The sequence below is a fragment of the Talpa occidentalis genome, unplaced genomic scaffold (genome assembly GCF_014898055.3).
Source record: "Talpa occidentalis isolate TD23 unplaced genomic scaffold, MPIMG_talOcc4v2.1 talOcc4.4, whole genome shotgun sequence".
Classification (NCBI taxonomy): Eukaryota; Metazoa; Chordata; class Mammalia; order Eulipotyphla; family Talpidae; genus Talpa; species Talpa occidentalis.
The window spans coordinates 82,344,388-82,366,177 of record NW_023604295.1 but is presented as its reverse complement, the minus strand read 5'-3'; the positions used below and the strand labels follow the sequence as shown (position 1 = coordinate 82,366,177).

At 40.3% G+C, this 21,790-nt stretch overlaps 1 pseudogene; it reads right to left on the bottom strand.

Annotated features, from left to right (window-relative positions):
• Nucleotides 1–12,395: 12,395 nt before the first annotated feature.
• LOC119258171 (heterochromatin protein 1-binding protein 3-like) lies at nucleotides 12,396–21,346 on the bottom strand (annotated as a pseudogene).
• Nucleotides 21,347–21,790: the final 444 nt, after the last annotated feature.

The following is a 21,790-nucleotide window of genomic DNA, read 5'->3' as shown; positions in this document are numbered from 1 at the left end:
TCCCTTAGTTTGATGTAGTCCCAGTTGTTTGTTTTTTGTTTTCCTTGCTTTTGGAGGTAAGTCCTCAAAGATGATTCTGGGGAGTATGTTATGGAGTGTTTTGCCTATGTTCTCTATACATTTTTGGTTGCAAGTCATACATACAAATCTCTTACCATTTTGAGTTGGGGTTTTTTGGTTGTTGGTTATGAAGGGAGATAGTAATCTAGTTCCATTCTTTTGCATGTGACTATGCAGTTTTCCCAGCACCATTTACTGAAGAAGTTATCTTGTTCTTTTTCTCCTTTGACATAGATTAGATGACCATATATGTGTAATTTTAGTTCTGGGCATTCAATTTGATCCCAATGTTCTTTGTGTCTGTTTTTGTTCAAATAACATGTTTTTTTTGCTCTTAAGTTTTTTTTTAGTATAGTTTGAATTATAGGGGTGTAATAACTCAGTTCTTCTCTTTTTCATCATGAGAGATTTATCTATTTGGTAATTTTTTGTGATTCCATATCCATTTCTGAAATATTTGTTCCATTGCTTTGAAGAATACCATTCAGTTTTTTTTTTTTCTGTTTTTTTTTTTTTTTTTTTTTATCGGAATCGGAATCACATTGAATGTAAATTGCTCTTGGTAGTATGACCATTTTCATTATCTTGGTTCTTCCAATACATGAGCAGGGGATATATTTCCATTTCTTTGTGTCTTTTATTTCTTTTAACAATGTTTATAATTTCTTTGTATAAGTCTTTCACTTCCTTTGTTAGGTCTGTTCCCAGATATTTAATTTATTTTTTACTACTATTGTAAATGGGATGGTTTTATTAATTTCTTAATTCTTGAAGTGTTTCTTCATTTTCCCTTTTGTATTTTTCTTTTTCTGTTTTGAATATTTTTTTTTTTTTTAATTTCTAGAGGCATGTCTTATTTATTTATTTATTATTTGTTTGTTTGTTTGGTTTATACATGCACTGGGTACAGTCAGAAGCGCGGGAGGGTGAGAGAATTCACCAGAGCCAGAGCGGGGAGCAGAGCAGGCAGAAAGACCGAAGTACACTGCTGAGGGGAGCAGCGGGCGGCAGGAGAGGTCTGCGCGCCATGTGGGACCCTCCTCCGGTGGCCGGGGAGCAGCCGGGGATTGAACCGGCTGCAGAGGTTGCAGGCAGCTTCGCAACCCAGCGCTCAACCGCTGCGCCACCGGGGAGGCCCTGTTTTGAATATTTTTTAATTTGCCTATTCAATCTCACTTATTCATTCTTGCATTTGGTTAATTCTTTCTTGGCTTTGTTCAGAAGTTTTCTTTCCTGTAATGACAGTTCTACTTTTTACAATTCCTCTTTAGACTCATAGCTTGCATGTAGGTAGGCAACTGATTTTTTTGTATTGTATTGATTTTGTTACCTGCTGCTTATGAACTGGTTTATGGATTGAATTAGTTTTCTACGGATATTTTACAGTTAATTATATTGTCATATCTGGTCATGATGTAAAATATTTTTCATGCATTTTTGGATTCAGTTTTTCTAAGATTATGTTGAGGATTTTGGTATCTGTGTTAACTGTGAGATTTTAAAATGACAGGTTTATTAGAAAAAAGAGAACTAGAAAGAAAGGTATCCACTTAGTCACAGCTGCTTCTGCTTTGCAAAGGAAAAAATTCTGTGAAAAGAAACCCCTGCATAGTCACAAACGGGCTGAAGAGCTACAGATATGTAGTTTTCTATTTTTGAGTTGTCTTTGGTGTTTGTATTAATATGAAATTGGACTTGTAAAATGTATTTTGTAGTATTTTTTCTTTCTCAATTTTTTTAAAGTGTTTTTGCAGCATAGGCATTAATCTTTGAAAGTTTAGAAGAACTTGCTTGTGAAACCATCTGGTCCTGGGCTTTTATTTATTTTTTTTTGGGGGGTAGGGGTTAGATTTTGATTACTCTTCCAATTCTGTTTCTTGTAATTTGTTCAAGTTTTCTATTTCTTCTTTATTCATTCTTGGGTAATACATATTTCTTAGAATTTTTAAATCTTATCTAGATTGATGAACTTGTTTGCATATTAATAATTGTTCATAGTAATTTTTTAATTATCTTCTGGATTTCTGCTATGTCTGTTGTAATTTATGTTCTTTCATTTATGATCATATTTATTTGGGTTTTCTCTCTCTTTTGCTTAATTGTCTAACTAGAGGAGTGCTTATTTTGGAAGACAACTATGCTATCCTATATACCACCAGTGTCTGGCTGTCTATTTTGTTTATTTTTTTCAAAGCACCATCTTTTGCTTTCATTGATTTTTTTTTTTTTTTTTTATAGAGGCATGTTTTATTTATTTATTTGTTTGTTTGTTTTGTTTATACATGCACTGGGTACAGTCAGAAGTGCGGGAGGGTGAGAGAATTCACCAGAGCCAGAGCAGGGAGCAGAGCAGGCAGAAGGACTGAAGTACACTGCTGAGGGGAGCAGTGGGCGGCAGGAGAGGTCCATGCGCCATGTGGGACCCTCCTCCGGTGGCCGGGGAGCAGCCGGGGATCGAACTGGCGCCGCAGAGGCCGCGGGCAGCTTCGCAACCCAGCGCTCAACCGCTGCGCCACCGGGGAGGCCCTCATTGATCTTTTGAACCATCTTTTTTTTTTTTTTTTTTTCTATTTAATTTATTGCTGCTATAATTACCATTATTTCTTTTTCTCTACTGGCTTTTCATTTTTTTAATAGTTTATTTATTTATTTATTTACTTTATATAAGAACCAGGGTACAGGCCAGAATCGTGGGAGGGTGAGAAGATTCTCCAGAGACAGAGCAGGGAACAGAACAGGCAGACTGACTGAAATACACTTGTGAGGGGAGCAGTGGGTGAGACAGGAGAGGTCTGCGGCCCCATGTGGGACCCTCGCCCTCTGTCCTTCTGGGATCAAACCAGCGCTGCAGAGGCTGTGGACAGCTTCACAGCACTGCGCTCAACCGCCTGCGCCACCAGGGGAGGCCCTGGCTTTTCTTTGTTTTATATGTGCTTATGTGTTCTTCTTTTTCTAGTTCTTTGAAACAGAAGACTAAGCTATTCTTTTGGGTTCTTTTTTGTTTCTTGGTGTGGGCCTTATTGACATATACCTTCTTCTCAGTACTATGCTTACTACTTAATACTGCCTCCAATATGTTTTGGAAAGTTGTGTCCTCCTTATAATTTGTCTCACGGTATATTTTTTAATTTCTTCTTTGATTTTTTCATTTATACTGTGGACTTTCAGTAATGAGCTGTTCAGTCTCCACATAATGGGGACTCTCCTTACCTTCTTTTCATAATTGATTTTTAGTTTGATATCTTTTGTTCAGAGAAGATAATAGTTATGATTTCGATCTTCATGTACTTGTTGATGTTTGTTTTGTGACACAGTGTGTTTTCCATCCTGGAGAATGATCTGTGTACACTTGAGAAAAATGTGTATTTGGTTTATTGAGGTTATAGTGTCCTGTAGCTGTCTGTTAGGCTCATGTGATCAGGATCTTTGTTTAGAGCTATGTGTCCTTGTTTATTTTCTGCTTCATTTTCTTGTGCATGGTGAGAGTGGGGTTTTGATGCTTCCTGCTACATATATATTTTCTCCAATGTCTGTTTTCTTTTTTTTTTTAAGATTTATTTATTTATTTATACAAGCACTGGGTACAGTCAGAAGCGTGGGAGGGGGAGAGAATTCACCAGAGCCAGAGCAGGGAGCAGAGCAGGCAGAAGGACCGAAGTACACTGCTGAAGGGAGCAGAGGGCGGCAGGAGAGGTCTGCACGCCATGTGGGACCCTCCTCCAGTGGCCGGGGAGCAGCCGGGGATCGAACTGGTGCTGTAGAGGCTGCGGGCAGCTTCGCAACCCAGCGCTCAACCGCTGCACCACCGGGGAGGCCCTCCAATGTCTGTTTTCAAAGATTATAGAAATTGTCTGATGTATTGTCATTCTCTTTAATTTGGTGAGTATATCTGAATGAGTATTGTCTTCCTGTTGTATTAACCCATTGATCATAATGTGCCTATATGTCTTTTGTCACCTATTTTAGGTGGAAGTCTATTTTATCTGATATATATGACTGTTCCTGACTTCTTTTGGGGTGTTATTTGCTTGCAGAAAATTTTTCAGCTTTTTACTTTCAATCTATGTTTATCTTCGGATCTTAGGTTTGTTTCCTGGAAGAAGCAGGAGGCTGGATTCTGTTTTCTATTTTTTCTTTTTTTTTTAATTTGCTTTTTATACTCCCCATACAATTGCAACCCTGTTATTTTGACACCAATCCTTCCTTTCCCCGCCCCATCCCCCATAGTGTGTCTCTGGTTCATAGTTATTTGTTGATTATTTTTTTCTTTCTTATAGTTATTCTTTTTCCTGGTCCCATACTTATGTTTTCTAGATTCCTGCTGTGAGTGAGAACATCCGGTATTTTTCCTTTTTCTTTCTGGCTTATTTTGCTGAGCATGATCCCTTCCAGTGCCATCCATGTTGCTGCAAATTGCATGTGTTTATATTTTTTGATTGCTGAGTAATATTCCATGGTGTATATGTACCACATCTTCTTGATCCAGTCATCTATTTTTGGGCATTTGGGTTGTTTCCAAAGCTTAGCTGTTGTAAACAGTGCTGCTATAAACTTAGGGGTGCAGGTGCCCTTTGGAATTAAGATTTCTGGGTCCTTTGGGTAAATACCTAGGAGTGGAATTGCTGGATCATATGGAAGCTCTATCTTTAGTAGATTGAGGAATCTCCACACAGCAGCTCTCCATAGTGGTTGGACCAGTTAGCACTCCCTCCAGCAGTGCAGGAGAGTTCCTTTTTCTCCACAACCTGGCCAACATTTGTTGTTGCAAGTTTTTTTTAATATGTGCCATTCTCACTGGTGTGATATGGTATATCATTGTAGTTTTGATTTACATTTCCCTGATTGCAAGTGATGTTGATTATCCAACATGCCGCTCTGTGTCTTTTTATTGGTAGTTTAGTCCATTAACATTTAGGGTAATTATTGATATGTGGAAGTCTTTTACTGACATTGGTGTTCATAATTTTGTGCTTTTTTTCAAAACCTTGTTCTTTGTGTTCATTCTTCTATATCTAAACCATTATTTATTTTAATAATTTCTTAGTTCCCATTTCTCACTCTTCTCCTGTGAGGTCTATGATTCTTGTATTTCCTTTCATCATGATGTCAGGTAATTCTCAAAGTGTTCCTTCATGTTTTCCCCTTTTGTATCTATCTTTTTTTGTTTTGATTCTTCCCCCATTTGGGTATTCAATCTCACTCACTCATTCTCCCATTTGGTTAATTCTTCTTTGGGTTTGTTCAGAATTTTTCTTTCCTCCATTGATAGTTCTACTTTTGCAATTGTATTACTTTGTTATTTAGAGTTTCAATTTTGATCTTCTGTTCTTTATTGGTTTTCTCCTATCATTTACTTGCTTTATACAGTTTGCTTGCATATCTCTAAACTTTTTTTTTTCTGAGTTTTCTTTGTATTCTTCTAATTCTTTGATTTTCTTCATCACGACAGTTTTGAAGTATGTGTCTCATAGAAAGAAACACTCCTCCATATCTTTGTGTCTTGCATCTGCAGATTTGTTTTCTTGTGGTGGATTTTCACTCTGCAAACTTCTTTGATCATTAGTTCTTTTGTTTCTCTCCATCATTATCTTTGGGTATGGGTGGGTCCTCCTCTCCCACTGTTCTGGGAATTTACAAGCTGGTGAGCATGACAGCGGTGGCCTTATGGGATTTGAAACAGACCATAAGAATGAAATAGCGATGGAGGGGGCGGAGCAACATGGCGGCGAGGAGACGCTGCGAGTAAGATCTCCCATTAAAAAAAGTTAATAGGGAGGAAAAGCGGCAGGTCCCAGTGAGAACTGGGACACGGAAGATAAACGGGTGACGCCAGCAAACTACCCGAAGAAGAAAGTGGCCATAAAAGAGGACTAGAAGGGAGGGAAGCACAGAACCCTGCTCCCCTCCCCCGCCCACAGAGGCGGCACTCTCCGACCGGCAGAGAGGAGGAAAACAACAAACCAAAACGGCCCACAAGAACAAACGACGCAGCAAGCGGGACTGGGAGTGGAAAGGAACTATTGCAGCCACCACACCCCGTGAACGGGAGCAGAGGCGAACCCTGCAGGATCCGCCGCGGCGGGGAGCGAACGGCTCCGGGCGCCATTAGAGAAGAACAAAGACCCCGGGAGACGCGCACACAGCCCGGGCTACTGGTAAGCTTGTGTGGAAACGCGGCACACTTGGCGCGCTTGAAAAGAAAACGCAGACCGGGATCGCAGCGGCCCAGGTCCCCGCGCCTGCGACCTAGGCTTGCGGGGGAGACGCTAGGAGGTCCTCACTGAGGTGAAGGTCCCTCCCTGAGTGAGCAGGAACCAGGCGTCCAGGCACGGGAGCGGTGCAAAAGGCGCCATTCCCGCGCCACTGAACTGGGCTACAGCCCGCGTCCTGGACCTGAGGGCTTTGGAACTGAGACCCGGGGCACGAAATTAGGGGCGTGGGTTCCCCACGACGGTGGGGCACAAGGCAGACACAGCACCCCAAAGCCGTTGAGGTGTACCCTACCATCCCCGCTCTGCTCCCTGTCCCACGGGGTGGAAAATCAGCTCCCCAAGGGCTCTAGGAGAGATCTCTGGCGCCACCTAGCGACTTGAAGCCAGCACAGGCTCCTGAAGGAGCTAGTGGCCAGCTGGGGAGTTAGCCCACACCGGGCCCCTTCCGAACAAGTAGTCTGAGCCCACAGGGAGAGCGAGCACCCACAGCCGGGGCAGACCAGGCGCGCAGAAGAGTGTGCCTGAGACGGACGCGCAGGGAGTGTGTCCCACATCACCATTATAGAATAGGGACATTTCTTCAGTAAAGACTACCTGCAGAAGGCTTCCTCAGGAGCCAGAGGTGAGCGGGGGAAGTTCGCCCATGCCAGACCCCCTCTGGCCTGCAGTCCAAGCCCAGAAGGGGTAGCAGGAACCCACCGCCGGGGCAGACCAGGCGCACAGGGGAGTGTGTCCCCACATCTGCATTTTAGAACAGGGACCTTTCTCCAGTAAAGACTGCTTGAAACTGACAGATGACTCCTGGAGGAACCAGAGGGGAGCAGAGAAGCCCACCCAAGATGCCGGCCAGTCCCAACTACACAGTGTCCCAACGCATACGGCAAATTAGAAAACAGACAGTAGGGAGGAGAAGAACCACACGCAACCTAGCAACTCTCCGTGATTAAAAAACTGACAGAAGTCATAAAGGAAAACAATGATAAGGGAAAAATAATCAACGATCAGAAGAATGAAATTGAGTCCCTAAAGAGGGAAGTAAAAGAAATGCAGGAGATCAAAGAATTAGTGGAAGAACTAAAGAATTCTGGGAAAAGCAATGAAAGCAGAATTGATGAAATGGAAGAACGAATAAGTGCTCTTGAAGACACAGAAATAAAAAGAACCAAAACAGAAAAGGAAAGAGAAGTATGAAGGAAAAAGAATGAAGAAAGACTTCGGGAACTATCTGACTCCATGAGGAAAGGAAATATAAGAGTTATAGGAATACCAGAAGTAGAGGAGAGAGAAGTAGGAACAGAGAAAATATTCAAAGAGATAATTGAAGAGAACTTCCCAAATGTGAAGGAGGAGCTGAAAATTGATATACAAGAAGCAAGAAGAACACCAAACTTCCACGACGAAAGGAAAAATACAGCAAGACAAATAATAGTAAAGCTCCCAAGAATCCAGGACAAGGAAAAAATAATGAAGCTGGCAAGAGGGAAGAAACAGATAACATTCAAAGGAAAGCCAATCAGGCTGACATCAGACTTCTCCGAAGAAACACTACGGGCAAGGAGAGAGTGGAGGGACATAGTCAACAGACTCCAAGAAAACAGATGCCAACCAAGAATACTCTATCCCGCAAAGCTCTCCTTCCTCTTTGAAGAAAGAATATGGACCTTCCCAGACAAACAGAAACTCCGGAATTTCATTGCAACTAAACCCCCACTCCAAAAAATACTACAAGGAGCCCTAAAGCCAGAACCTCAGAGGGACGAATAACAATGAAAGAAGGCCAAAAAAAAAAAAGTTATTAAAAGAATAAATAAATAAAATCAAAGGAAAGACAAACACAATGGCAAATACAGATGTTAACATATCAATATTAACTCTAAATGTAAATGGACTAAACTCTTCAATAAAAAGACACAGAGTTGCAGCCTGGATTAAGAAACAAAACCCAACCTTTTGCTGTCTCCAGGAAACACATTTAGCTACAAAAGATAAAAATAGGCTCAAAGTTAAAGGATGGAAAACAATCCTACAAGCAAATGGACCAAAAAAGAAAGCAGGAACAGCTATACTTATATCAGATAAAACAGATTTCAAACTCAAAAAGATAAAAAGAGACCCCAATGGTCACTACATTATGATCAAGGGGACAATACTTCAAGAAGAAATAACACTCATTAACATATACTCACCAAACGAAGGAGCACCAAAATATATCAGACAACTGTTGTCCTCTCTGAAAACAGACATCAGAGAAAACACATACGTAGTGGGAGACTTCAACACACCACTATCAACAATGGATAGATCAACAAGACAAAAAAAAGTAAAGAAACCAAAACTCTAAATAAGAACCTAGAGCAATTGGGCTTAACAGACATCTATAGAACACTAAACCCCCAAAAAACGGAGTACACATTTTTCTCAAGCGCACACGGATCATTCTCCAGGATCGAGCACATACTGGGGAACAAGACAAACATCAACAGATACACCAAGATTGAAATCATATCAACCATCTTTTCTGACCATGAAGGCATCAAACTAGAAATAAACCATAAAAAGAAGGCAAGGAACTTTCCTACCTCATGGAGATTAAAAACCACACTACTGGAAGACCACTGGACTAATGAGGAGATCAAAGAAGAAATTAAAAAATTTTTTGAATTGAACGACAAGGAGGACACCAAAATCCTAAATGTATGGGATGCAGCAAAAGCAGTAATAAGAGGAAAATATATAGCAATAGAAGCTCACATCAAGAAACAAGAAAGAACTCAAAGAAACAACCTAATCTCGAAGCTCAAAGATCTAGAAAAGAACAACAAAAAAACCCCAAAACCAGTAGAAGAAAAGAAATAATAAAACCAAAGCAGAAATAAATGAAATTGAAACTAAAAAACAATCAAAAGATCAATGTAACCAAAAGCTGGTTCTTTGAAAAAATCAATAAAATAGACAAACCCCTAGCCAGGCTCACAAAGGAAAAAAGGGAGAAAGCACAAATACACAGGATCATAAATGAAAGAGGAGAAATCACAACGGACACAGCAGAAATCAAAAGAATAATCAGTAACTACTATGAACAGTTATATGGAAACAAGCTTAACAATCTAGAGGAGATGGACAAATTCCTACAACTCTACAATCACCCAAAGCTAGATAAAGAAGAAATAGAACACCTAAACAGACCAATTACAATTAGCGAAATTGAAATGGTAATCAAAAACCTCCCCAAAACAAAAGCCAGGACCTGATGGATTTACAAATGAATTCTACCAACATTCAGAGACGAATTAGTGCCTATCCTTCACAAACTCTTCCAAAAAATTGAGAAGGAAGGGACAATACCAAACACGTTCTATGAAGCCAACATTACACTAATACCAAAACCGAACAAGGACAACACAAAAAAGGAAAACTACAGGCCAATCTCCCTAATGAACACTGATGCAAAAATCCTCAATAAAATTTTAGCCATCAGAATCCAACAATGTATCCATAAGATAATTCACCACGACCAAGTAGGATTCATTCCAGGGGCACAAGGATGGTTTAACATCCGAAAATCTATCAACGTTATCCAACACATCAACAAAAAGAAATATAAAAACCATATGATAATATCAATAGATGCTGAGAAAGCTTTCGACAAAGTGCAACACCCATTCATGATAAAAGCCCTTGAAATTCTTGGGATACAAGGAACATACCTCAACATCATAAAGGCCATCTATGACAAGCCAACAGCCAGTATCATTCTCAATGGTGAAAAGCTGAAAGCAATTCCATTAAGATCTGGAACAAGACAAGGATGTCCCCTCTCACCACTGCTTTTCAATATAATACTGGAAGTCCTAGCCAGGGCAATAAGACAAGAGAAAGACATCCAAGGAATCCAAATAGGAAAAGAAGAAGTCAAACTATCACTATTTGCAGACGATATGATATTATACATAGAGAACCCCAAAAACTCCACAGAAAAGCTAATTCAACTCATCAATCAGTTCAATAAAGTGGCAGGATACAAAATCAACACGCAAAAGTCAGTAGCCTTCCTATACAAAAACAATAAATCTGAAGAAGAAGAAATCAAAAAAACCATCCCTTTTGTTATTGAAACAAAAAAAATCAAATATTTGGGAATAAATCTAACAAAAGAGGTAAAGGACCTATACAAAGAAAACTATAAAACACTGTTAAAAGAAATAGAAGAAGACACAAAGAAATGGAGAGACATCCCCTGCTCGTGGATTGGAAGAATAAACATTATTAAAATGGCCGTTCTTCCAAAAGCAATATACAGATTCAATGCTATTCCAATCAAAATTTCAATGTCATTCTTCAAAGAAATAGAGCAATTATTGATGAAATTCATATGGAATCACAAAAAACCCCGAATAGCCAAAGCTCTCCTGAAAAAAAAAGAAGGGAATGGAGGCATTACACTCCCAGACTTCAAACTATACTAGAAAGCCATAATCATCAAAACTACATGGTATTGGAACAAGAACAGACATACAGACCAATGGAATCGAATAGAAAATCCAGAAGTAAACCCACAGATTTATGGTCAACTAATCTTTGACAAAGGAGCAAAGACTATGCATTGGAGCAAAGAAAGTTTGTTCAGTAAATGGTGCTGGGAAAACTGGGTCGCTACATGCAAAAGAATGAAGCTTGACCACTACCTCACACCATACACAAAAATCAACTCAAAATGGATTAAAGAACTAGACATAAGACCTGAAACCATAAAATATATAGAAGGAAATATAGGCGAAACACTACGTGATTTGCACATCAAAGACATCTTTACAGACACATCACCCAAAGCAGTGATAGTGAAGGCGAAGATAAACAGCTGGGACTACATCAAATTAAAGAGCTTCTGCACAGCAAAAGAGAAAATAACAAAAACAAAGAGAAACCCCACCAACTGGGAGAACATTTTTGCACCCAACACTAATTATAAAGGACTGATCACAAAAATCTGCAAAGAGCTGATGAGACTCAACAACAACAAAGAAAAGAATCCAGTCAAAAAATGGGCAGAAGAGCTAAAAAGAAACTTCTCTGAAGAGGAAATGCAAATGAAAAAATGTTCAACATCACTTGCCATCAGGGAAATGCAAATCAAAACTACCATGAGATACCTTCTTACACCAGTGAGAATGGCACATATTAAAAAAACTAGCAACAACAAATGCTGGCGAGGGTGTGGAGAAAAAGGAACTCTTCTGCACTGTTGGTGGGAGTGCAAACTGGTCCAACCACTGTGGAAAGCTGTGTGGAGATTTCTGGACCTACCAAACATAGAGCTTCCATATGATCCAGCAATTCCACTCCTAGGTATTTACCCAAAGGACACAGAAACATCAATTCCAAAGAACACCTGCACCCCTATGTTTATAGCAGCACTGTTTACAATAGCTAAGCTTTGGAAACAACCCAAATGCCCAAAAATAGATGACTGGATCAAGAAGATGTGGTACATATATACCATGGAATATTACTCAGCATTCAAAAAAGATAAACACATGCAATTTGCAGCAACATGGATGGCGCTGGAAGGGATCATGCTCAGCGAAATAAGCCAAAAAGAAAAAGAAAAATACCGGATGGTCTCACTCATAGCAGGAATCTAGAAACCTTAAATAAGGGACCAGGAAAATGAATAACTATAAGAAAGTGAAAATCAAAATCAACAAAAAAATATGAACCAGAGACACTTTTTTGGGGGGCGGGGGCGGGTGGGGAGGGATTGGGTTCAGAATGGGGGGGCTGCAATTGTATGGGGAATATAACAATAAAATTTAAAAAAAAAACAAATAATTCATGTAATACTTTAAAGGAAAATTTGAAGTTTATAGAATGTTTCTCTCATAATAAACTTTATTTTCCAAAACTAAAAAAAAAAAAAAAAAAAAAAAAAAAGAATGAAATAGCACCGATAATTTACCTATACCTAACAAATGCCTAAATTTGCTTATGTATATTCCCTCCCACAATGTTCACAAGGGAAGAGGAAATAATTTTGTAACTATCAAAACTACAGCAAATGCCCAGTGACCTTAGAAAGTAAGATTTTTTTTAATTTCCTCATGATAACCTTTTCTTCTATAAAATTTATTTTTCTTTTGTTTTGAATGATTTATTCATGGTGGACTTGCCCTTGCCAGACAATTTTACTTTCATTTTTTGCACTGGTGGCAGGCCTCTTGGAAGAGCCAGCAATATGTTTCTTGATGACCGAAGGGGAGGGTCTGGCTTTCTTGGCATGAGTATTGGCCTTAGAAGTGATTTCCATGGCCATGCTTTTCCTCTTCTCAGCAGCTGGACTTTAGTTGCATGTTGGACCCTTTTATGTGTTTCCCTCATAAATTTTCTGGTGTTTTCTTCTGTAACCTTCCTTTGGGTGGTGGCTTTTCATCCTAAGCATATCCTTTTGATGAGTACTCTTCATCATCCACATCTTCAGAATGGTCTATCTCTTTCTTTGGAAATAGAATTCTGGGTTGGGAAGATACAGAAAAAAAGACCTGGAATGTGGGGCCTCCCCGCGAGTGCAGCGCTGTGAAGCTGCCCGCAGCCTCTACAGTGCAGGTTCGATTCCCAGCCATCCAGGGAGATTCCCACATGGTATGGCAGACCTCTCTTGTCTGCCCGCTGCTCCCCTCAGCAGTGTATTTCAGTCGTCGGCCTGTTCTGCTCCCCACTTGTCTCTGGTGAATCCTCTCACTCTTCCACCCTCTGGCCTATACCCCAGCTCTTGTATAAAAATAAATAAATCTTAAAAAAAAAATAAAAAAAGACCCGGAATGTGATACTGAATCCTTTTCAAGAGATCTGTTCCATCCACCATTCTTTTCGCATTTTTGTGAAGTATTCTTCAGGAAATGCATATGATTGTTAAATGTGTCCCTGGGTGCTTCTCCAGGACATATTTTTTCAGAGGTGGAGCAGGTCTTCTACTAATTTATTGTAGCTATGGCATACAAGATTGCATATTTAAACTGAATATGATCAAAAGCAAAGTTTTCTCACCAGATTTCCTTAACTGAAATGTCCCAGGATAATCTTTATCAGTCATTTGTTCTAAGTAACTTCTCTCTAGTATTCTCTGAAGAGCATGAAGAACATTCTTCAACAGCTGAGGCTTGATGTCTACTCTAATTTAATGAAATACTGATGTAAATATTTACTTACAAGATCATAGGAGTCTTATTTAGGTTCACAAAAGCCCGTGGGAGCATATCCTCCAATTTTACTTGCTCTCAATCCACTGCAGAACTGATATTTTTTTCTGTTTCTGGATTTTTTTTTGTTGTTGTTGTTGTTGAATTCTGAACCACAATAAAATCCCCCATAGTACCTTTCATTTAATCTGTTTGATAACATAATATTTAATTATCTTTTCAGCGTTTGCTTAATGGGGGAGATTTTTCTCTCTAGCTCCACAGAATCGAACAACCACCAGTTGATTGCTCTTCCAGAAGCATTCTTCATTGGCCCCAGTTAGCATCAGATACATCTTGGAATGTGGGAAGTCATTGGTGTTTGTTTCTGGTCTTGGCTATCTGGCTGGCTGAAAAACTAGCTCTGGAAGTTTTTTGTTGGTTTTCACCTTCTTCCCTTTAAACTGATCTTTCTCATCCTTTTTGGTTTCTTCAGAAAACTATTTTTCCCTCCCCTTCTTTCTCAGGTTCCATTTTCGGCTGCTCTATCTCACAGATGTTGCAGGTTGGGTTTCATTATCTTGTTTTCCTATAGCGGAGACAGATTCTTCTGAATTTACATCTGTTGTGGCTTTTCCTCCTCCCCTAAACAAGCTTGCTTTTGGGAGGACTTTCCTCTGTAGAATTCAAATCAGCATGCTAATATAAGAGGAGACTCTGTGACCCCTTATTCAGAGTTGCAACAGAGCTTTCTCTCCTCTTCTGCACCACCTACTGGAAGACTGCCAAACCCCGTGCAGGGCAGGTTTTGATGCACCACGGGCAACATGACATGAGAATAAGCAAGGGAAGCAGAGGAATTTAAGCACACACTTTCAATGAGCTCTTAACTTCATGCATCAAGACCACATCTAATCTCCACTTTTAACTACTGCCTTAAAAGCAGTACCTGACCCACCAGACCATTGGGTAGTGCCCAGAATCTCAGAGAGGCTCTGGTGCCTCATCTGCCATATTACCTCCTGCTGCCTGGCTTGGTGGGCACTGCTGGTCTGTGTCTGGTCATCTCTATGAGCTGTTCATGGCTTCTGATCCTTCAGCAGCATCACTTGGCCACTGTCCCTGCCTCTGGCATCACAAACACAATCTCCCATTTATTGCTGCTGCATCTGGTACTGCCTGGTTTGCCTCCAAATTTCTGCCACAGGCAGCAATGATGGTGCCTTAGCAGTGCCGCCTGTGACTATCTCCACTTGCCACAATGAGTTGGGTCTTAGTCCATCATTTGCCATTGTGCCACCAGTTCCAAGTTCTCTTTTAATTTGGATTACTGAACACTTCCAACACTAACTGGGTTGGACAGTGGCCAGTAATGGGTTAAGAAACTATTTATTTTTCCCCAATTTCCATATCTCTCCCAATTCCCCCACCCTTATAAAAATATCCTTTTGTTGCTGCCCTCTCAGTCTGTGTTGTGTTTTGCAGGTGGGGACCCACAAACCATAACATCCCCAAGGATTTGCATGGTTCACTAATTTGTCCACATGGATCAACTCAGTTCTTACTATAAGTGGAAGTGCTTTAGTAAGGACAGGTTCATGCTGAGATGCATCAATCACCATTTAAAATAATATCTGGGCCTGAGTACAGATTACACTCTGAAATCTGTGTTGTTTACCACAATGCTTTTTCTTACATTTTTCAGTATGGTGAAGAGTCAACCACCAAGAGGTCCATAGTGTTGGTGGGACTAATGCCACTGAGGGGTAGAGAGAGAGGACGGGTGTGGATTGTGAGGGGTTGTGGGTCTTGGGAAGAATGAATGCTTGAATGTGCATATAATAAATGCCAGTCATGTGATTTTTGTGTAATTGTAAATACCACTGCCCCCCTTTCTGCTAAAGATAAAAAAAAAAACCTTTTTTTTTTTAATTTTGGCTAGACTTGAAATGAGTATGATGTATCTTTATTACATTAATGTAAAGATACCACTATTTTGTAAAGATGATATTGGAGGATCTCTGGGAATGTTATCAACAAATTTTACACTTTTTTAAAATCCTAGCATATTATCATTTCCTTGTTTCCTGGCTTCAATTCCCACCATTGAAATCACTCTTTTAGAGATGACAATAAACGTGAAACTTGGTCTCTCAGAGGCTACCAAGAACATACTATATATTGCTAAAACTATATAACAGGACAGTTAACAAGATAACTGTACTATCTGGATCAAGTAATAGGTGTTGGGATACTTTCTATCACCAAAATTCTTAGGTAACAACTTTTAAAGGAGAGAAGAGAGGTTTTTTGGTTTTTTGTTTTTGTTTTTGTTTTTGTTTTTCCTGAAAGAAAATGATGAGTACAGTTAAATTTCATTAATCAGGGGGAAAAAAGATCAATTTCTAGGACTTAGAAAGGAATACCATAAGAATAAAGACAAAGTGTGTCAAAACAGGTCTACCTGCAAATTGTGTTTGTAATCTGGTATGTGTTAAGGTTTGTCGTCTATAAATACTAAATAAAATAGAAAATATAACAAATAATCATGCTCAATTACTGGTTATTATATGCAATTTCAATATAAATATTGTCTTTTTTTTCTGTTCAGTATTAACTGAAGAATGGGTATTCAATATGATTTATTTTGTTTTTTTTTAAGATTTATTTATTTATTTATACAAGCACTGGGTACAGTCAGAAGTGCGGGAGGGTGAGAGAATTCACTAGAGTCAGAGCAGAGAGCAGAGCAAGCAGAATGATGAAGTACACTGCTGAGGGGAGCAGCGGGCGGCAGGAGAGGTCTGCGCACCATGTGGGTCCCTCACCCCGTGGTCAGGGATCGAACTGGTGCTGCAGAGGCTGCAGGCCATTTTGCAACCCAGTGCTCAACCGCTGTGCCACCGGGGCAGCCCCTCAATATGATTTCTTAACCAAAGATATTCTTTCTGATAGATGTTTACATTGATAAGACTGGCATATTACTTATAAATTATTTACATATGCCAAATGTTTATACATTCATGTTTTATCATTCAATCTACTACTGTGGTTTAATAAAATGAAGAAAATATCACACATAGATATATAATACTATGCAATACTAGAGAACAGGGTCTATGTATTTAATCTCTCTGAATCCCAGATGCACATTGATACAAGTCTAGAAACAAAAGAAGGGAGTGAGTTATTTCTAATGCTGTTTATAATGCTATGGTTTCTGTTCTCCAGATCTAGTGAACTTCCAAATCAGGGTGCTATTCAGTAAAATACAATCAGTAAATTTGTTGGAGTGAACAACAAATAAGTATTTCCATTTAAAGGATGAAAATCCAGTTTGCTGCAAGATTTCTTGAAAGTGATCAGTAAACTCAGAAGTGTGGACCTAACTGACAGGATTCAAATCAAGGCTATTGTATTTCACAGGATTTGAATCAAAGCTTCAATGACTTGTTGAATGCTCACAAGAATATAGCACAGATGTCCCCAACTTATGATAGTTCAACTTATGATTTTGGTTCAATTTACAATCTTTTGATGCTATCATGGTTTGAAAGACATGCATTCCATAGAAACGTCTCTCCAATTTTTTTTTTTTTCTTGGCTGGTGAAATGCAGTTAGATAATCTCCTGTGATTTTGGGCAGCAGTCGCAAATAGTCTCGAGGATAAACAACTATTACTTTACAGAGCACAATGATTCCAGAGCATTTGACTTAAGATATACATATATATATATATATATATATATATATATATATATATATTCTTGCACCACAGTATTTTTAAAACTTACAGTGGAGTTACTGGAATATAACCCCATTGTAAGTAGAGGAAGATTTGTATTTGTTCTTTTGATCTTACCAATAAGAAATGAACTTAGTATTAAAGTATTTATCGGCAAGCATTTGAATAATGTTTTAACTGTCTACTTATGTTTTTTAATCATTGTGAATTCACATGTGTTCACAACAGAATAGTATAGTGGTTAACATCACAATCTCTGCCATTTATACCTGATTAATTTTATCATATCTACAGCTCTGTCACTTTTTATTATGTGATTTGGGATGAATAAATTAACCTTCTTTAAGAAGTTTTCTCATCAAGAATTGGCTAAAGGTTTAAATGAGTTAAGTACATAAACAGATTAGGGCCCAAAACATTACAAACACTAAATATTGTACATCTCTATAATCACGATTTTCATATGCATATTCCTAAATGAGATAGAGCAATACACTGGTTATTTAAATCACATTTAACTGTGAAAATGTGTCATAAAAAAAAGGCAGGAAGGGAATAAAAGGTTTCTCTTTATCAACACCTTTCTGAAATTCTGATTATTTCCTTCTCTTGCTACCTTCATCTACCTGATAACAAGATCTTTATCTATTTCCCAATTGAAAATCGTAATAACTAATGAGAGTTGGGCCTCCCCGGTGGCACAGTGGGTTGAGCATAGCACTATGAAGGGAGTCCGCAGCCTCTGCATAACGAGTTCAATCCCCAGCTGGCCAGAGAAATAACCACATGGTGTGGCAGACCTCTCCTGTCATGCCCACTGCTCCCCTCAGCAGTGTATTTCGGTTGTCTGCCTGTTCTGCTCCCATTCTGTCTCCGGTGAATTCTCTCACCTTCCTGCACCTCTGGCTTGTATGCCAATTCTTGTATAAATAAATAAATCTTAAAAAAAAAAAGAACTAATGAGAGTTTTTGAAAGGTTTTTTTTTTTATTTATTTATGCATATAAGAACTGGGATGTAGACCAGAGTGTGGAGAGTAAGAGGATTCACCAGAGACAGTGGGGAACCGAACAGGCAAACTGACTGAAATACACTGCTGAGGGGAGCAGAGGACAAGACAGGAGAGGTCTGCTGTGCCATGTGAGTTAGCTCCCTGAATGGGCATCCAACTCATGCCACAATGGCTGATGATATAACTTGATAGCACTGAGACTTTAACCCCAATGCCACCAGGGAGGCCCAGAACTAATGGGAGATTTTAAGGAACTGGGTTGCAAATGTGAAATGTGTGGTGGTAGAAAAAAATTAGGTGCATTGATTTAAGTAGGATTGGATCACATGATCTTCACTAGCTGAATAATAGCTTTCTTCCTGGAGGTTTTTGACATGTTTTTGAATCAGAGGCTACCAATAACATACTATATATTGTTATAACTGTGTAGTTTGACACTCAATAGTGAGTAAAACATACACTCCAAGTATCCTCAATGTGGATCTCTCAATGAGAAAGTTGCTTACATAGCAAACACCTACGGGAGGAGAAAAGGCCCTCCCTTGACAGAACACAAACACTCTCTTCACTGTCAATAACTTCACATAACTGATTGTCTCCTTGTCTTTGACTTGCCTTTAATTATTTGCAAATACAGTAAACATGTGGGCCTCCCTGTTGGCACAAGGGGTTATTTATACACCAAACACAAAAATGAATAAAAATGGATAAAATATTTGGTTATAAAATCTGAAACCATAAAACACATAGAAGAAAACAAGCAAAACATTTCCTCATATAAGATTCAGCAATGTCTTTATGGATTCATCTCCAACAGCAAGGAAAATAAGAGAACATAAACAATTGAGATGATATCAAATTAAGAAGCTTCTGTACAGTGAAAGAAACAATAACTAAAATGAAAATACCCTACTGAATAGGAGAAAATATCTGCACACCATACATCTGATGAAGGACGGTGCCATGCAACCATCCCAGGGTGGATAGGTTCAGTGTCAATTAAGGCTGCTTAAAAGAGAACTGTGGAGCCCTCTGCATCATCCCCACAGATTTTTTAATAATACTGAATGGAAAAGAGCCAGCAGGGAGACAGCCGAGTGGGCTCCCTATGAACCTTTATATGCTCTTTCTACTGGGCTTTCCCTGGCACCCTCTTCTGTCCGTGTTCCACCTCACTATCTCTGAGTGATTCCGCCCTTATAGCCTCAGCCTTCAGGCTCAGGTGTGCACACTCACACAAGCCCACAGCATGCTCCACGTGTCCACAATCAAGCATATGTACCCTGTGCCCATACTCCCAAGTGCCTCCTCTAGTTACACAATCGAGGCTGCAGGTGATAGTCATAGAGGCTAGCAGCATAAAAGGCTGAGCAATCTTCATTTACCCTACAGATTGTTATCAAAGATATACAAATAATCCATGCAACTCTACAATAAAACAAAGCAAATACCTTATCAAAAAAACAGCTCTTGGGGCCTCCCTGGTGGTGCAAGGGGTTAACATGCAACCTATGAAGCTCGTCTCAGCCACCATAGCATGAGTTTGATCCCCGGCCAGGAAGCAATCCACATGGCACAGCAGACCTTTCCTGACTCGCCGGCTGCTCCCCTCAGCAGTGTATTTCAGTTATTCTGCCTGTTCTGTTCCCCACTCTGTCTCTGGTGAATCCTCTCACCCTTGTATGCATAAATAAATATTTAAAAAAATAGCAAAGGAGGGTGTGCGATAGTAGCTAAATTTCATTCTCATATACAGCTGCAGTTTTATCAACACCATTTATTAAAGAAGCTATCTTATTCCAGCATACGGTCTGGGCTCTACTGGCATATATTAACCATCCATGTAAGTGTCAGATTATTTTTTGTCTCTCAGTTCTTCACTGCTCTGCATGTCTGTTTTTGCTCCACTAACAGGCCGTTGTAATTACTAAGAATTTATAATATAATTTGATGTTTGAACTGTGATACCGCCATTCTCTTTATTTTTTGGTCAGGAGTAGTTTTACTGTCAGGGTCTTTTGTGATTCCATATAAATTTCAGTAGTGTTTGTTCCAGTTCTATACCATTGATATTGTTATTGGGATTGCATTGTGTAAAGTCAGGAATGACCACTGAGCAGGTTTTCTTTGATCCCATGCAGACCGGGTAAAGGAGTCAGGGTCCTCAGTGGCTTTTTGCAGGCTTTTATTGGGATTTAGCAGGTACGTGGCAGCAGGGATGCTAAAGACATTGCACCAACCTAGTGACAAAAGAAAATTATCGGTACCAGCAGATGAGCCACCAAATTTTCTGCCAAAGGCACTGCTCATACGAGAGAGGGGAACCACTCACGGCATCTACTGTAACACACCAGGAGCCATCAGGCTTCCTGGCCTTCTCTGGCTGTAGTCTCACTACAAACCACGCACCACATCCATCCCCAGGATGCACTCACTCCTGGATTGGGGATTCTCTACTCTTTGGGGGTAATCGCCCAACTCTCAGGATTTCTGTCTGCAGTCGCTCTAACACTCGGCTTTCATAGCCACCAATGCGACACGCAGACCCTGCACTCAGGCCAACCCACTGCACAAGCACATGGGTCGGGGATCCTTGGATTCAAACTCTACGTTCAGCTTGGGCTCCACCCCAAGCCATGTTTCCCACCCGTCCCCCAAGGACGGGTTCCTCAGGTCCTCACTCGACAACGAGCAGGGTATCACCCACAGGTGATTTACAGGTGATTTTACGAGACTCAATGGCCTTTTCAGTTTACTTAGTGCTTAGCAGCCACTCAGGGATTCCCAAACTCAGCTTCAGTTACCAGCTTTTGTCTTCTCAGTTGGTTTTTCTCCTCTGCCTGGGTGCTGGGCATACACAGGCTGCTTTTGGCCATCAAGGCCCACTGGCCACCCCCAGATTCTCAAAAGAAATCATAACCTGCCAAGGTCCTCCGCCTTCTGGCGGAATTGTCAGTCCAAGTCCATTAGTCCAAGTCCGTTGGGCTCTCCCTGCATCAGCACTGGCGAGCTCTGAATCGTGGCCCTCTTCCCTGACAATTCTTACTGCTTCAGGGGTGGTTGGCTGGTCTTTTCGGGCATCTCCTCCTCCAGCTGAGGTCTCGTCCTGTAGCTCCCAGATCATGTCCACCTTCTGTGTCGCCATGGCGCCTCCAGCATCGTCACAGGCAAATACACTCTGTTACTCTTAGTCCCTCCAGGTCTTCAGAGGGCTCCAATACCCATCTACATGGATCATTTTGTCAACTTATGCCAATTGTAAAGGCAGGAATGACCACTGAACAGGATTTCTTTGATCCCATGCAGACCAGGTAAAGGAGGAGTCAGCGTCCTCAGTGGCTTTTTGCAGGCTTTTATTGGGATTTAGCAGGTACATGGCAGCAGAGGTGCTGGGGGGCCGGTAGGCTGGCAGGCCTCCCAGATCCCAGCAGGTCTTCACTCTGGAATCTCCGGCCCAGGTCTTCTCTTGGCTCCTGTTTCTCTTGCTTTTCTCTCAGCTTCTCTTTCCACTTCTCCTTGGCTTCTGCTGGCATCTCTGTGACGCTGCCCTTAAAAGCCCAGTCTCAGCCCAGGTGAATCCCATCTACCT